The following is an 18,633-nucleotide window of genomic DNA, read 5'->3' as shown; positions in this document are numbered from 1 at the left end:
TCTGATACATGATATTCAGATATTCTTTGATCTGATACATTCTATTCAGATATATTTTGATCTGATACATTCTATTCAGATATACTTTGATATGATACACTCTATTCAGATATGCTTTGATCTGATACATTCTCTTCAGATATACTTTGATATGATACACTCTATTCAGATATACTTTGATCTGATACATTCTATTCAGATATACTTCAATTTGATCTGATATACTATATCCTGATATACTTTGATCTGATACTTTCTATTCAGGTATACTTTGATCTCCTAGATTCTATTCAGATATACTTCAATTTGATCTGATATACTCTATCCAGATATATTTTGATCTGATACTTTCTATTCAGATATACTACTACTTTGATCTGATACATTCTATTCAGATATACTTTGATCTGATACATTCTATTCAGATATACTTTGATATGATACACTCTATTCAGATATGCTTTGATCTGATACATTTTATACAGATATACTTTGATCTGATACATTTTATTCAGATATACTTTGATCTGATACATTCAATTCTGATATACTTTGATCTGCTACATGATATTCAGATATACTTAGATCTGATACATTCTTTTCAGATATACTTTGATCTGATACACTCGATTCAGATATACTTTGATCTGATATACTCTATCCAGATATACTTTGATCTGATACTTTCTATTCAGGTATACTTTGATCTCCTAGATTCTATTCAGATATACTTCAATTTGATCTGGTACATTCTATTCAGATATATTTTGATCTGATACATTCTATTCAGATATACTTTGATCTGATACACTCGATTCAGATATACTTTGATCTGATACATTTTATTCCGATATACTTTGATCTGATACATTCAATTCTGATATATTTTGATCTGATACATGATATTCAGATATACTTTGATCTGATACATTCTTTTCAGATATACTTTGATCTGATACATTCTTTTCAGATATACTTTGATCTGATACACTCGATTCAGATATACATTGATCTGATATACTCTATCCAGATATACTTTGATATGATACACTCTATTCAGATATACTTTGATCTGATACATTCTATTCAGATATACTTCAATTTGATCTGATATACTCTATCCTGATATACTTTGATCTGATACTTTCTATTCAGGTATACTTTGATCTCCTAGATTCTATTCAGATATACTTTGATCTGATACACTCTATTCAGATATGCTTTGATCTGATACACTCGATTCAGATATACTTTGATCTGATACATTCTATTCAGGTATGCTTTGATCTGATACACTCTATTCAGATATGCTTTGATCTCATACATTCTATTCAGGTATACTCTGAAGGGATACACTCTATTCAGATATACTTTGATCTGATACATTCTATTCAGATATACTGTGATCTGATACACTCTTTTCAGATATACTTTGATCTGATACACTCTATTCAGATATACTTTGATCTGATACATTCTATTCAGATATACTTCAATTTGATCTGATATACTCTATCCTGATATACTTTGATCTGATACTTTCTATTCAGGTATACTTTGATCTCCTAGATTCTATTCAGATATACTTCAATTTGATCTGATATACTCTATTCAGATATACTTTGATCTGATACACTCTATTCAGATATGCTTTGATCTGATACACTCGATTCAGATATACTTTGATCTCATACATTCTATTCAGGTATACTCTGAAGGGATACACTCTATTCAGATATACTGTGATCTGATACACTCTATTCACATATACTTTGATCTGATATACTCGGTTCAGTTATATTTTGATCTGATACACTATTCAGATATGCTTTGATCTGATACATTCTATTCAGATATACTTTGATCTGATACACTCTATTCCGATATGCTTTGATATGATACACTCTATTCAGATATACTTTGATCTGATACATTCTATTCAGATATACTTTGATCTGATACATTCTATTCAGATATACTTTGATCTGATACATTCTATTCAGGTATACTCTGAAGGGATACACTCTATTCAGATATACTTTGATCTGATACATTCTATTCAGATATACTGTGATCTGATACACTCTTTTCAGATATACTTTGATCTGATATACTCGGTTCAGTTATGATTTGATCTGATACGCTATTCAGATATGCTTTGATCTGATACATTCTATTCAAATATACTTTGATCTGATACATACTATTCAGGTATACTTTGATCTCCTAGATTCTATTCAGATATACTTCAATTTGATCTGATACATTCTATTCAGGTATACTTTGATCTCCTAGATTCTATTCAGGTATACTTCAATTTGATCTGATATACTCTATCCAGATATACTTTGATCTGATACATTCTATTCAGGTATAACCTGAAGTGATACACTCTATTCAGATATACTTTGATCTGATATACTCTATTCAGATATACTTTTGTCTGATACACTCTATTCAGATACACTTTGATCTGATACATTCTATTCAGATATACTTTGATGTGATACAATCTATTCAGATATACTTTGATCTGATACATTCTGTTCAGATATACTTTGATCTGATACATTCTATTCAGATATACTTTGATCTGATACATTCTTTTCAGATATACTTTGATGTGATACAATCTATTCAGATATACTTTGATCTGATACATTCTATTCAGATATACTTTGATCTGATACACTCTATTCAGATACACTTTGATCTGATACATTCTATTCAGATATACTTTGATCTGATACACTCTTTTCAGATATGCTTTGATCTGATACATTCTATTCGGATACACTTTGATATGATACACTCTATTCAGATATGCTTTGATCTGATACATTTTATTCAGATATACTTTGATCTGATACATTTTATTCAGACATACTTGGATCTGATACATTCTATTCAGAAATATTTTGATCTGATACATGGTATTCAGATATATATTGATCTGATACATTCAATTCTGATATATTTTGATCTGATACATGATATTCAGATATGCTTTGATCTGATACATTCTATTCAGATATACTTTGAACTGATACAATCTATTCAGATATACTTTGATCTGATACATTCTATTCAGATATACTTTGATCTGATACATTCTATTCAGATATACTTTGATGTGATACATTCTATTCAGATATACTTTGATCTGATACATTCTATTCGGATATACTTTGATGTGATACATTCTATTCAGATATACTTTGATATGATACACTCTATTCAGATATACTTTGATCTGATTCACTCTATTCAGATATACTTTGATCTGATACATTCTATTCAGATATACTTTGATCTGATACACTCTATTCAGATATACTTTGTTCTGATACGCTCTATTCAGATATACTTTGATCTGATACACTCGATTCAGATATGATTTGATCCGATACCCTCTATTCAGATATACATTTATCTGAAATACTCGATTCAGCTATGCTTTGATCTGATACACTATTCAGATATGCTTTGATCTGATACACTCTATTCAGATATCCTTTGATATGATACACTCTATTCAGATATGCTTTGATCTGATACGCTCTATTCAGATGTACTTTGATCTGTTACACTCTATTCAGATATACTTTGATCTGATACATTCTATTCAGATATACTTTGATCTGATGCAATCTATTCCGATATACTTTGATCTGATACACTCTATTCAGATATGATTTGATCCGACACCATCTATTCAGATATACTTTTATCTGAAATACTAGATTCAGCTATGCTTTGATCTGATACACTCTATTCAGATATCTTTTGATATGATACACTCTATTCAGATATGCTTTGATCTGATACACTTTATTCAGATATACTTTGATCTGATACACTCTATTCAGATATGATTTGATCTGATACATTGTACTCAGGTATACTTTGATCTCCTAAGATTCTATTCAGATATACTTCAATTTGATCTCATATACTCTATCCAGGTATACTTTGATCTGATACATGCTATTCAGGTATACCCTAAAGCGATAAACTCTATTCATATATACTTTGATCTTATAGACTCTATTCAGATGTACTTTAATTTGATCTGATACACTCGATTCAGATATACTTTGATCTGATACATACTATTCAGGTATACCCTGAAGCGATACACTCTATTCATATATACTTTGATCTCATAGACTCTATTCAGATATACTTTAATTTGATCTGATACACTCTATTCAGATATACTTTGATCTGATACATACTATTCAGGTATACTTTGATCTCCTAGATTCTATTCAGATATACTTCAATTTGATCTGATATACTCTATCCAGATATACTTTGATCTGATACATTCTATTCAGATATACTTTGATATGATACACTATTGAGATATGCTTTGATCTATTCAGATATACTTTAATCTGATACAATCTATTCAGATATACTTTTATCTGATACACTCTATTCAGATATACTTTTATCTGATATACTCGATTCAGATATGCTTTGATCTGATACACTATTCAGATATGCTTTGATCTGATACACTCTATTCAGATATACCTTGATCTGATACACTCTATTCAGATATACTTTGATCTTATACATTCTATTCAGATATACTTTGATCTGATACACTATATTCAGATATACTTTGATCTGATACACTATATTCAGATATACTTTGATCTGATACACTATATTCAGATATAAGTTGATCTGATACATTCTATTCAGATATACTTTGATCTGATACACTCTATTCAGATATGCTTTGATATGATACACTATATTTAGATATACTTTGATCGATACATTCTATTCAGATATGCTTTGATCTGATACATTGTATTCAGGTATACTTTGATCTCCTAAGATTCTATTCAGATATACTTCAATTTGATCTCATATTCTCTATCCAGATATACTTTGATCTGATACATTCTATTCAGGTATTCCCTGAAGCGATACACTCTATTCATATATACTTTGATCTCATAGACTCTATTCAGATATACTTTAATTTGATCTGATACACTCTATTCAGATATACTTTGATCTGATACATACTATTCAGGTTTAATTTGATCTCCTAGATTTTATTCAGATATACGTCAATTTGATCTGATACATTCTATTCAGGTATACTTTGATCTCCTAGATTCTATTCAGATATTCTTTTATCTGATACATTCTATTCAGACATACTTTGATCTGATACACTCTATTCACATATACTTTGATCTGATACATTCTATTCAGATATACTTTGATCTGATACACTCGATTCAGATATGCTTTGATCTGATACACTATTCAGATATGCTTTGATTTGATACACTATTCATATATACTTTGATCTCAAAGACACTATTCAGATATACTTTAATTTGATCTGATATACTCTATCCAGATATACTTTGATCTGATACATTCTATTCAGGTATACCTTGATCTCCCAGATTCTATTCAGATATACTTCAATTTGATACACTATATTTAGATATACTTTGATCGATACATTCTATTCAGATATGCTTTGATCTGATACATTGTATTCAGGTATACTTTGATCTCCTAAGATTCTATTCAGATATATTTCAATTTGATCTCATATACTCTATCCAGATATACTTTGATCTGATACATTCTATTCAGGTATTCCCTGAAGCGATACACTCTATTCATATATACTTTGATCTCATAGACTCTATTCAGATATACTTTAATTTGATCTGATACACTCTATTCAGATATACTTTGATCTGATACATACTATTCAGGTTTACTTTGATCTCCTAGATTCTATTCAGATATACTTCAATTTGATCTGATACATTCTATTCAGGTATACTTTGATCTCCTAGATTCTATTCAGATATTCTTTTATCTGATATATTCTATTCAGACATACTTTGATCTGATACACTCTATTCACATATACTTTGATCTGATACATTCTATTCAGATATACTTTGATCTGATACACTCGATTCAGATATGCTTTGATCTGATACACTATTCAGATATGCTTTGATTTGATACCCTATTCATATATACTTTGATCTCAAATACACTATTCAGATATACTTTAATTTGATCTCATATACTCTATCCAGACATACTTTGATCTGATACATTCTATTCAGGTATACCTTGATCTCCTAGATTCTATTCAGATATACTTCAATTTGATCTCATATACTCTAACTAGATATTCTTTGATCTGTTACATTGTATTCAGGTATACTTTGATCTCCTAAGATTCTATTCAGATATACTTCAATTTGATCTCATATACTCTATCCAGATATACTTTGATCTGATACATTCTATTCAGGTATACAATGAAGCGATACACTCTATTCATATATACTTTGATCTCATAGACTCTATTCAGATATACTTTAATTTGATCTGATACACTCTATTCAGATATACTTTGATCTGATACATACTATTCAGGTATACTTTGATCTCCTAGATTCTATTCAGATATACTTCAATATGATCTGATACATTCTATTCAGGTATACTTTGATCTCCTAGATTCTATTCAGGTATACTTCAATTTGATCTGATATACTCTATCCAGATATACTTTGATCTGATACATTCTATTCAGGTATAACCTGAAGTGATACACTCTATTCAGATATACTTTGATCTGATATACTCTATTCAGATATACTTTTGTCTGATACACTCTATTCAGATACACTTTGATCTGATACATTCTATTCAGATATACTTTGATGTGATACAATCTATTCAGATATACTTTGATCTGATACATTCTATTCAGATATACTTTGATCTGATACATTCTATTCAGATATACTTTGATCTGATACATTCTATTCAGATATACTTTGATCTGATACACTCTATTCAGATACACTTTGATCTGATACATTCTATTCAGATATACTTTGATCTGATACACTCTATTCAGATATGCTTTGATCTGATACATTCTATTCGGATACACTTTGATATGATACACTCTATTCAGATATGCTTTGATCTGATACATTTTATTCAGATATACTTTGATCTGATACATTTTATTCAGACATACTTGGATCTGATACATTCTATTCAGAAATATTTTGATCTGATACATGGTATTCAGATATATATTGATCTGATACATTCAATTCTGATATATTTTGATCTGATACATGATATTCAGATATGCTTTGATCTGATACATTCTATTCAGATATACTTTGAACTGATACAATCTATTCAGATATACTTTGATCTGATACATTCTATTCAGATATACTTTGATCTGACACATTCTATTCAGATATACTTTGATGTGATACATTCTATTCAGATATACTTTGATCTGATACATTCTATTCGGATATACTTTGATGTGATACATTCTATTCCGATATACTTTGATATGATACACTCTATTCAGATATGATTTAATATGATTCACTCTATTCAGATATACTTTGATCTGATACATTCTATTCAGATATACTTTGATCTGATACATTCTATTCAGATATACTTTGATCTGATACGCTCTATTCAGATATACTTTGATCTGATACACTCGATTCAGATATGATTTGATCCGATACCCTCTATTCAGATATACATTTATCTGAAATACTCGATTCAGCTATGCTTTGATCTGATCCACTATTCAGATATGCTTTGATCTGATACACTCTATTCAGATATGCTTTGATCTGATACGCTCTATTCAGATATACTTTGATCTGTTACACTCTATTCAGATATACTTTGATCTGATACATTCTATTCAGATATACTTTGATCTGATGCAATCTATTCCGATATTCTTTGATCTGATACACTCTATTCAGATATGATTTGATCCGACACCCTCTATTCAGATATACTTTTATCTGAAATACTCGATTCAGCTATGCTTTGATCTGATACACTCTATTCAGATATCTTTTGATATGATACACTCTATTCAGATATGCTTTGATCTGATACACTTTATTCAGATATACTTTGATCTGATACACTCTATTCAGATATGATTTGATCTGATACATTGTACTCAGGTATACTTTGATCTCAAAGATTGTATTCAGATATACTTCAATTTGATCTCATATACTCTATCCAGATATACTTTGATCTGATACATGCTATTCAGGTATACCCTAAAGCGATAAACTCTATTCATATATACTTTGATCTTATCGACTCTATTCAGATGTACTTTAATTTGATCTGATACACTCTATTCAGATATACTTTGATCTGATACATACTATTCAGGTATACTCTGAAGCGATACACTCTATTCATATATACTTTGATCTCATCGACTCTATTCAGATATACTTTTATCTGATACACTCTATTCAGATATACTTTTATCTGATATACTCGATTCAGATATGCTTTGATCTGATACACTATTCAGGTATGCTTTGATCTGATACACTCTATTCAGATATACCTTGATTTGATACACTCTATTCAGATATACTTTGATCTTATACATTCTATTCAGAAATACTTTGATCTGATACACTATATTCAGATATACTTTGATCTGATACACTATATTCAGATATACTTTGATCTGATACACTATATTCAGATATACGTTGATCTGATACATTCTATTCAGATATACTTTGATCTGATACACTATTCAGATATGCTTTGATATGATACACTATATTTAGATATACTTTGATCGATACATTCTATTCAGATATGCTTTGATCTGATACATTGTATTCAGGTATACTTTGATCTCCTAAGATGCTATTCAGATATACTTCAATTTGATCTCATATTCTCTATCCAGATATACTTTGATCTGATACATTCTATTCAGGTATTCCCTGAAGCGATACACTCTATTCATATATACTTTGATCTCATAGACTCTATTCAGATATACTTTAATTTGATCTGATACACTCTATTCAGATATACTTTGATCTCCTAGATTCCATTCAGATATACTTCAATTTGATCTGATACATTCTATTCAGGTATACTTTGATCTCCTAGATTCTATTCAGGTATACTTCAATTTGATCTGATATACTCTATCCAGATATACTTTGATCTGATACATTCTATTCAGGTATAACCTGAAGTGATACACTCTATTCAGATATACTTTGATCTGATATACTCTATTCAGATATACTTTTGTCTGATACACTCTATTCAGATACACTTTGATCTGATACATTCTATTCAGATATACTTTGATGTGATACAATCTATTCAGATATACTTTGATCTGATACATTCTATTCAGATATACTTTTATGTGATACAATCTATTCAGATATACTTTGATCTGATACATTCTATTCAGATATACTTTGATCTGATACATTCTATTCAGATATACTTTGATCTGATACATTCTATTCAGATATACTTTGATGTGATACAATCTATTCAGATATACTTTGATCTGATACATTCTATTCAGATATACTTTGATCTGATACACTCTATTCAGATACACTTTGATCGATACATTCTATTCAGATATACTTTGATCTGATACATTCTATTCGGATATGCTTTGATCTGATACATTTTATTCAGATATACTTTGATCTGATACATTTTATTGAGACATACTTGGATCTGATACATTCTAGTCAGAAATATTTTGATCTGATACATGGTATTCAGATATACTTTGATCTGATACATTCTATTCAGATATACTTTGATATGATACACTCTATTCAGATATGATTTAATATGATTCACTCTATTCAGATATACTTTGATCTGATACATTCTATTCAGATATACTTTGATCTGATACACTCTATTCAGATGTACTTTGATCTGATAGAGCTCTATTCAGATATACTTTGATCTGATACACTCGATTCAGATATGATTTGATCCGATACCCTCTATTCAGATATACATTTATCTGAAATACTCGATTCAGCTATGCTTTGATCTGATACACTATTCAGATATGCTTTGATCTGATACACTCTATTCAGATATCCTTTGATATGATACACTCTATTCAGATATGCTTTGATCTGATACGCTCTATTCAGATATACTTTGATCTGTTACACTCTATTCAGATATACTTTGATCTGATACATTCTATTCAGATATACTTTGATCTGATGCAATCTATTCCGATATACTTTGATCTGATACACTCTATTCAGATATGATTTGATCCGACACCCTCTATTCAGATATACTTTGATCTGTTACACTCTATTCAGATATACTTTGATCTGATACATTCTATTCAGATATACTTTGATCTGATGCAATCTATTCCGATATACTTTGATCTGATACACTCTATTCAGATATGCTTTGATCTGATACACTTTATTCAGATATACTTTGATCTGATACACTCTATTCAGATATGATTTGGTCTGATACATTGTACTCAGGTATACTTTGATCTCCTAAGATTCTATTCAGATATACTTCAATTTGATCTCATATACTCTATCCAGATATACTTTGATCTGATACATGCTATTCAGGTATACCCTAAAGCGATAAACTCTATTCATATATACTTTGATCTCATAGACTCTATTGAGATATACTTTAATTTGATCTGATACATTCTATTCAGGTATACTTTGATCTCCTAGATTCTATTCAGTTATACTTCAATTTGATCTGATATACTCTATCCAGATATACTTTGATCTGATACATTCTATTCAGATATACTTTGATCTGATACATACTATTCAGGTATACTTTGATCTCCTAGATTCTATTCAGATATACTTCAATTTGATCTGATACATTCTATTCAGGTATACTTTGATCTCCAAGATGCTATTCAGATATACTTCAATTTGATCTGATATACTCTATCCAGATATACTTTGATCTGACACATTCTATTCAGATATACTTTGATATGATACACTCTATTGAGATATGCTTTGATTTATTCAGATATACTTTAATCTGATACAATCTATTCAGATATACTTTTATCTGGTACACTCTATTCAGATATATTTTTAACTGATATACTCGATTCAGATATGCTTTGATCTGATACACTATTCAGATATGCTTTGATCTGATACACTCTATTCAGATATACCTTGATCTGATACGCTCTATTCAGATATACTTTGATCTTATACATTCTATTCAGATATACTTTGATCTGATACACTATATTCAGATATACTTTGATCTGATACACTATATTCAGATATACTTTGATCTGATACACTATATTCAGATATACGTTGATCTGATACATTCTATTCAGATATACTTTGATCTGATACACTCTATTCAGATATGCTTTGATATGATACACTATATTTAGATATACTTTGATCGATACATTCTATTCAGATATGCTTTGATCTGATACATTGTATTCAGGTATACTTTGATCTCATAGACTCTATTCAGATATACTTTAATTTGATCTGATACACTCTATTCAGATATACTTTGATCTGATACATACTATTCAGGTTTACTTTGATCTCCTAGATTCTATTCAGATATACTTCAATTTGATCTGATACATTCTATTCAGGTATACTTTGATCTCCTAGATTCTATTCAGATATTCTTTTATCTGATACATTCTATTGAGACATACTTTGATCTGATACACTCTATTCACATATACTTTGATCTGATACATTCTATTCAGATATACTTTGATCTGATACACTCGATTCAGATATGCTTTGATCTGATACACTATTCACATATGCTTTGATTTGATACACTATGCATATATACTTTGATTTCAAAGACACTATTCAGATATACTTTAATTTGATCTGATATACTCTATCCAGATATACTTTGATCTGATACATTCTATTCAGGTATACCTTGATCTCCTAGATTCTATTCAGATATACTTCAATTTGATCTCATATACTCTAACTAGATATTCTTTGATCTGTTACATTGTATTCAGGTATACTTTGATCTCCTAAGATTCTATTCAGATATACTTCAATTTGATCTCATATACTCTATCCAGATATACTTTGATCTGATACATTCTATTCAGGTATACCCTGAAGCGATACACTCTATTCATATATACTTTGATCTCATAGACTCTATTCTGATATACTTTAATTTGATCTGATACACTCTATTCAGATATACTTTGATCTGATACATACTATTCAGGTATACTTTGATCTCCTAGATTCTATTCAGATATACTTCAATTTGATCTGATACATTCTATTCAGGTATACTTTGATCTCCTAGATTCTATTCAGTTATACTTCAATTTGATCTGATATACTCTATCCAGATATACTTTGATCTGATACATTCTATTCAGATATACTTTGATCTGATACACTCGATTCAGATATGCTTTGATCTGATACACTATTCAGATATGCTTTGATTTGATACACTATGCATATATACTTTGATCTCAAAGACACTATTCAGATATACTTTAATTTGATCTGATATACTCTATTCAGATATACTTTTGTCTGATACACTCTATTCAGATACACTTTGATCTGATACATTCTATTCAGATATACTTTGATGTGATACAATCGATTCAGATATACTTTGATCTGATACATTCTATTCAGATATATTTTGATCTGATACATTCTATTCAGATATACTTTGATCTGATACATTCTATTCAGATATACTTTGATGTGATACAATCTATTCAGATATACTTTGATCTGATACATTCTATTCAGATATACTTTGATCTGATACACTCTATTCAGATACACTTTGATCTGATACATTCTATTCAGATATACTTTGATCTGATACACTCTATTCAGATATGCTTTGATCTGATACATTCTATTCGGATACACTTTGATATGATACACTCTATTCAGATATGCTTTGATCTGATACATTTTATTCAGATATTCTTTGATCTGATACATTTTATTCAGACATACTTGGATCTGATACATTCTATTCAGAAATATTTTGATCTGATACATGGTATTCAGATATATATTGATATGATACATTCAATTCTGATATATTTTGATCTGATACATGATATTCAGATATGCTTTGATCTGATACATTCTATTCAGATATACTTTGAACTGATACAATCTATTCAGATATACTTTGATCTGATACATTCTATTCAGATATACTTTGATCTGATACATTCTATTCAGATATACTTTGATGTGATACATTCTACATTCTATTCAGATATACTTTGATCTGATACATTCTATTCAGATATACTTTGATCTGATACATTTTATTCAGATATTCTTTGATCTGATACATTTTATTCAGACATACTTGGATCTGATACATTCTATTCAGAAATATTTTGATCTGATACATTCTATTCAGATATATTTTGATCTGATACATGATATTCAGATATGCTTTGATCTGATACATTCTATTCAGATATACTTTGAACTGATACAATCTATTCAGATATACTTTGATCTGATACATTCTATTCAGATATACTTTGATCTGATACATTCTATTCAGATATACTTTGATGTGATACATTCTAAATTCTATTCAGATATACTTTGATCTGATACATTCTATTCAGATATACTTTGATCTGATACACTCTATTCAGACATGCTTTGATGTGATACACTATATTCAGATATACTTTGATCTGATACATTCTATTCAGATATACTTTGATCTGATACATTCTATTCAGATATACTTTGATCTGATACATTCTATTCAGATATATTTTGATCTGATACATTCTATTCAGATATACTTTGATATGATACACTCAGATATGCTTTGATCTGATAAATTCTATTCAGATATACTTTGATCTGATACAATCTATTCAGATTTAATTTGATCTGATACATTCTATTCAGATATACTTTGATCTGATACATTCTATTCAGATATACTTTGATGTGATACATTCTATTCGGATATACTTTGATCTGATACATTCTATTCAGATATACTTTGATATAATACACTCTATTCTGATATGCTTTAAAATGATACACTATATTCAGATATATACTTTGATCTGATACATTCTATTCAGACATACTTTGATCTGATACATTCTATTCAGAAAGATTTTGATCTGATACATTTTATTCAGATATACTTTGATCTGATACATTCAATTCTGATATATTTTGATCTGATACATGATATTCAGATATACTTTGATCTGATACATTCTATTCAGATATATTTTGATCTGATACATTCTATTCAGATATACTTTGATATGATACACTCTATTCAGATATGCTTTGATCTGATACATTCTCTTCAGATATACTTTGATATGATACACTCTATTCAGATATACTTTGATCTGATACATTCTATTCAGATATACATCAATTTGATCTGATATACTATATTCTGATATACTTTGATCTGATACTTTCTATTCAGGTATACTTTGATCTCCTAGATTCTATTCAGATATACTTCAATTTGATCTGATATACTCTATCCAGATATATTTTGATCTGATACTTTCTATTCAGGTATACTTTGATCTCCTAGATTCTATTCAGATATACTTCAATTTGATCTGATATACTCTATTCCGATATAATTTTATCTGATACACTCTATTCAGATATGCTTTTATCTGATACATTCTATTCGGATACACTTTGATATGATACACTCTATTCAGATATCCTTTGATCTGATACATTTTATTCAGATATACTTTGATCTGATACATTTTATTCAGACATAATTTGATCTGATACATTCTATTCAGAAATATTTTGATCTGATACATTTTATTCAGATATACTTTGATCTGATACATTCAATTCTGATATATTTTGATCTGATACAATCTATTCAGATATACTTTGATCTGATACATTCTATTCAGATATATTTTGATCTGATACATTCTATTCAGATATACTTTCATATGATACACTCTATTCAGATATGCTTTGATCTGATACATTCTATTCAGATATACTTTGATCTGATACAATCTATTCAGATACACTTTGATCTGATACATTCTATTCAGATATACTTTAATCTGATACATTCTATTCAGATATACTTTGATCTGATACATTCTATTCAGATATACTTTGATCTGATACATTCTATTCTGATATACTTTGATCTGATACATTCTATTCAGATATACTTTGATCTGATACACTATATTCAGATATATACTTTGATCTGATACATTCTATTCAGATATACTTTGATATGATACACTCAGATATGCTTTGATCTGATAAATTCTATTCAGATATACTTTGATCTGATACAATCTATTCAGATTTAATTTGATCTGATACATTCTATTCAGATATACTTTGATCTGATACATTCTATTCAGATATACTTTGATGTGATACATTCTATTCGGATATACTTTGATCTGATACATTCTATTCAGATATACTTTGATATAATACACTCTATTCTGATATGCTTTAATATGATACAATATATTCAGATATATACTTTGATCTGATACATTCTATTCAAACATACTCTGATCTGATACATTCTATTCAGAAATATTTTGATCTGATACATTTTTTTCAGATATACTTTGATCTGATACATTCAATTCTGATATATTTTGATCTGATACATGATATTCAGATATACTTTGATCTGATACATTCTATTCAGATATATTTTGATCTGATACATTCTATTCAGATATACTTTGATATGATACACTCTATTCAGATATGCTTTGATCTGATACATTCTCTTCAGATATACTTTGATATGATACACTCTATTCAGATATACTTTGATCTGATACATTCTATTCAGATATACTTCAATTTGATCTGATATACTATATCCTGATATACTTTGATCTGATACTTTCTATTCAGGTATACTTTGATCTCCTAGATTCTATTCAGATATACTTCAATTTGATCTGATATACTCTATCCAGATATATTTTAATGTGATACTTTCTATTCAGGTATACTTTGATCTCCTAGATTCTATTCAGATATACTTCAATTTGATCTGATATACTCTATTCAGATATACTTTTATCTGATACACTCTATTCAGATATACTACTACTTTGATCTGATACATTCTATTCAGATATACTTTGATCTGATACATTCTATTCAGATATACTTTGATATGATACACTCTATTCAGATATGCTTTGATCTGATACATTTTATACAGATATACTTTTATCTGATGCATTTTATTCAGATATACTTTGATCTGATACATTCAATTCTGATATATTTTGATCTGCTACATGATATTCAGATATACTTAGATCTGATACATTCTTTTCAGATATACTTTGATCTGATACACTCGATTCAGATATACTTTGATCTGATATACTCTATCCAGATATACTTTGATCTGATACTTTCTATTCAGGTATACTTTGATCTCCTAGATTCTATTCAGATATACTTCAATTTGATCTGGTACATTCTATTCAGATATATTTTGATCTGATACATTCTATTCAGATATACTTTGATCTGATACACTCGATTCAGATATACTTTGATCTGATACATTTTATTCCGATATACTTTGATCTGATACATTCAATTCTGATATATTTTGATCTGATACATGATATTCAGATATACTTTGATCTGATACATTCTATTCAGATATACTTTGATCTGATACATTCTATTCAGATATACTTTGATCTGATACACTATATTCAGATATATACTTTGATCTGATACATTCTATTCAGATATACTTTGATATGATACACTCAGATATGCTTTGATCGGATAAATTCTATTCAGATATACTTTGATCTGATACAATCTATTCAGATTTAATTTGATCTGATACATTCTATTCAGATATACTTTGATCTGATACATTCTATTCAGATATACTTTGATGTGATACATTCTATTCGGATATACTTTGATCTGATACATTCTATTCAGATATACTTTGATATAATACACTCTATTCTGATATGCTTTAATATGATACACTATATTCAGATATATACTTTGATCTGATACATTCTATTCAGACATACTTTGATCTGATACATTCTATTCAGAAATATTTTGATCTGATACATTTTTTTCAGATATACTTTGATCTGATACATTCAATTCTGATATATTTTGATCTGATACATGATATTCAGATATACTTTGATCTGATACATTCTATTCAGATATATTTTGATCTGATACATTCTATTCAGATATACTTTGATATGATACACTCTATTCAGATATGCTTTGATCTGATACATTCTCTTCAGATATACTTTGATATGATACACTCTATTCAGATATACTTTGATCTGATACATTCTATTCAGATATACTTCAATTTGATCTGATATACTATATCCTGATATACTTTGATCTGATACTTTCTATTCAGGTATACTTTGATCTCCTAGATTCTATTCAGATATACTTCAATTTGATCTGATATACTCTATTCAGATATATTTTGATCTGATACTTTCTATTCAGGTATACTTTGATCTCCTAGATTCTATTCAGATATACTTCAATTTGATCTGATATACTCAATTCCGATATACTTTTATCTGATACACTCTATTCAGATATACTACTACTTTGATCTGATACATTCTATTCAGATATACTTTGATCTGATACATTCTATTCAGATATACTTTGATATGATACACTCTATTCAGATATGCTTTGATCTGATACATTTTATACAGATATACTTTGATCTGATACATTTTATTCAGATATACTTTGATCTGATACATTTTATTCAGATATACTTTGATCTGATACATTCAATTCTGTTATATTTTGATCTGCTACATGATATTCAGATATACTTAGATCTGATACATTCTTTTCAGATATACTTTGATCTGATACACTCGATTCAGATATACTTTGATCTGATATACTCTATCCAGATATACTTTGATCTGATACTTTCTATTCAGGTATACTTTGATCTCCTAGATTCTATTCAGATATACTTCAATTTGATCTGGTACATTCTATTCAGATATACTTTGATCTGATACACTCGATTCAGATATACTTTGATCTGACACATTTTATTCCGATATACTTTGATCTGATACATTCAATTCTGATATATTTTGATCTGATACATGATATTCAGATATATTTTGATCTGATACATGATATTCAGATATACTTTGATCTGATACATTCTTTTCAGATATACTTTGATCTGATACATTCTTTTCAGATATACTTTGATCTGATACACTCGATTCAGATATACATTGATCTGATATACTCTATCCAGATATACTTTGATATGATACACTCTATTCAGATATACTTTGATCTGATACATTCTATTCAGATATACTTCAATTTGATCTGATATACTCTATCCTGATATACTTTGATCTGATACTTTCTATTCAGGTATACTTTGATCTCCTAGATTCTATTCAGATATACTTTGATCTGATACACTCTATTCAGATATGCTTTGATCTGATACACTCGATTCAGATATACTTTGATCTGATACATTCTATTCAGGTATGCTTTGATCTGATACACTCTATTCAGATATGCTTTGATCTCATACATTCTATTCAGGTATACTCTGAAGGGATACACTCTATTCAGATATACTTTGATCTGATACATTCTA

The sequence above is a fragment of the Saccoglossus kowalevskii genome, chromosome 8, assembly GCF_978046115.1.
Source record: "Saccoglossus kowalevskii chromosome 8, keSacKowa6.1, whole genome shotgun sequence".
Classification (NCBI taxonomy): domain Eukaryota; kingdom Metazoa; phylum Hemichordata; class Enteropneusta; family Harrimaniidae; genus Saccoglossus; species Saccoglossus kowalevskii.
This window is presented reverse-complemented; position numbering follows the sequence as displayed.